Source organism: Aplysia californica, unplaced genomic scaffold (genome assembly GCF_000002075.1).
Source record: "Aplysia californica isolate F4 #8 unplaced genomic scaffold, AplCal3.0 scaffold00168, whole genome shotgun sequence".
In the NCBI taxonomy this organism is placed as follows: domain Eukaryota; kingdom Metazoa; phylum Mollusca; class Gastropoda; order Aplysiida; family Aplysiidae; genus Aplysia; species Aplysia californica.
Window position 1 is genome coordinate 773,537 of NW_004797438.1, and position 2,124 is coordinate 775,660.

At 38.9% G+C, this 2,124-nt stretch overlaps 1 long non-coding RNA gene across 1 annotated transcript; it reads right to left on the reverse strand.

The window, feature by feature from the left end:
• Positions 1-153: 153 nt before the first annotated feature.
• On the reverse strand, positions 154-1,388 carry LOC106011724. The gene is made up of 2 exons (XR_001184825.1): positions 1,322-1,388; positions 154-387 (listed from the first exon to the last, which is right to left on the reverse strand). It is a non-coding gene; the product is annotated as an uncharacterized LOC106011724 (long non-coding RNA).
• Positions 1,389-2,124: the final 736 nt, after the last annotated feature.

The following is a 2,124-nucleotide window of genomic DNA, read 5'->3' on the forward strand; positions in this document are numbered from 1 at the left end:
AGCAAAACAACAAGAAAAAATGACAAAAATCAAAAATTACCCGACGGGCTGTAACACTGTTAGCGTGTTGTTTTGTTCGATTTCAACACCTTAACGAGTGCATGATTTCAACACGTGGAAGACAAATCATAAAAGCGACAAGAGAGACTGAAGCACTGGGAATCAAACTTTTATTATGACGAATACTAAAAACTCCCCTGTTATGAGGGAGAAATCTAACGTTTAAACAATAATGGAAACGTCTACAAGGTAAAGGCAGGAAGGGATTTATTCTTTTGAAGATATACATGGTATGAAGAGCCGATGAACAACTTCTTGCACGTTGACAATGTGTATTTGCTACACTTAGATAGCGTTGAAGTTTCCACAGCCTTCGTAGACGTTGAACTGTGGAAAAGAGGCCCAAAAAATCATTTAGTTTAGTTTAATGTAAGGAAGATTTTTACGGTACTTTTAACACTAGTAGGTCATACACATGACAAATATTTGAGATGTAATTAATATTGCCATAGGGTATTAATTAAAGGAGAGTAACATACGAAGAAAAGAGGGAGGGAAGATAAGGACTGTTGACATATTGATGAGAAAGAAAGAGCAATCCGCACCAGAGCACCCGCCAACCAACTAAAAGAAAAAAAGGCAACCCATGTTCGATGTTTAAGAAATGATAATATAGGAGTATTATAGTAGAGTATCTCTAAGAAAACGTAACAGTTATCTCCGACAGAACTACCACTACCTAAACAGTCCCGAGCACATTCAGTTAATTCAAACACTATTTCAGTATTTCTTGCAACTTCTTCGTTGCCGAAGATAAAGAACCTGTCAATACTGCTTACGTTTTCTGATGATGACCTAGTATCTTTCCAAAATTATTGAACAACGAATTCAGTAAAAGATGACATTACACAATAATTGATAATTGGCAAGTACATTCCTGCCCAATTTCCCAGCAAGTAAATACAGAAAAGCAACAATAAGAACAACCCCCCCCCCCAACCCAAACCACCAAATCCCTTAACCCTATCCGTACGTCGTGTTTTATTATCGTATCCGTACGACGTGGGGAACTCTGTGCCACCACTTTCCAAAGAGGCAATTCACACGTTAATCCGACTCTTGCGCTTTGCATAACAGTCTGTCAAAATGATTTTTTGAGAAATACTGAAAGTCTCAAAGAGATCTTCCTCCTAGAAGTATTCTAAAATGTGAAGAATACAACTCAGGGAGTACAAAATGACCCCAGGGCGTACGGATAGGGTTTTAAAAAACGCCCAGCAAACAACACCAAAAAAAAACCAAAGGTGAAAGTAACAATTACCCTCCTGATACGACCAGTCAGCCCACGACCAATCACGAAACCACACTTGTTGGGTCTCAGAGAAGCTGAAATGGGGAAAAGAAAGATACAGTAATTTGTATATAAAGTTGAAACGGGGCATTCATTATTAAATGATATTCTCCAAAACTTTCCAGCAGCACCCAACCCTCCCACCCTCCTTTACAGCCCTTCAAGCAAGCCCCATCCTCTTTTACAACCCTTCAACGCAACCCCCACCCTCTTTTCCAAACTTTCAAAGCCACCCCCACCGTCCTTTACAACCCCTCAAAACCACCCCCACCCTCCTTTACAACCCTTCAAAGCCACCCCTCCCTCAAATCTTGAAGTAACCAGATGCTCATTCTAACAGCATAACAGTCTTTTCAGCCTGGGGATAAAACAAGCCAATGAGACAGACAGACACGACTAAATGAACAATAAAAAAAAGTAGAGTGTACTAATGTCATAGTTAAACCTCACTCGTAAGGTTGCTCTTGTAAATTGCATACCCCCCCCCCCCTTTTCCTTATATAAAAGAAAACTTATTAAAAAAACAAACAAATAAAACAAAACATCTCCATCCCAGCTTCCTCATCTCTTTTAAAGAATACATCAATGCAAAGCAAAAAAAAAAAAAAATGAACCAAAGCAAAATCACATAAACCTTGTCCATCAACCCCTCCAACTCCCTCTTTCCCAAAAGAAGATAAAAAAGAACAAAACATCCTTAACAACAACAACAACAACAAAGCAACAAATAAAAAGAACCCTACCAAAACAACCAACACACACACACACACACA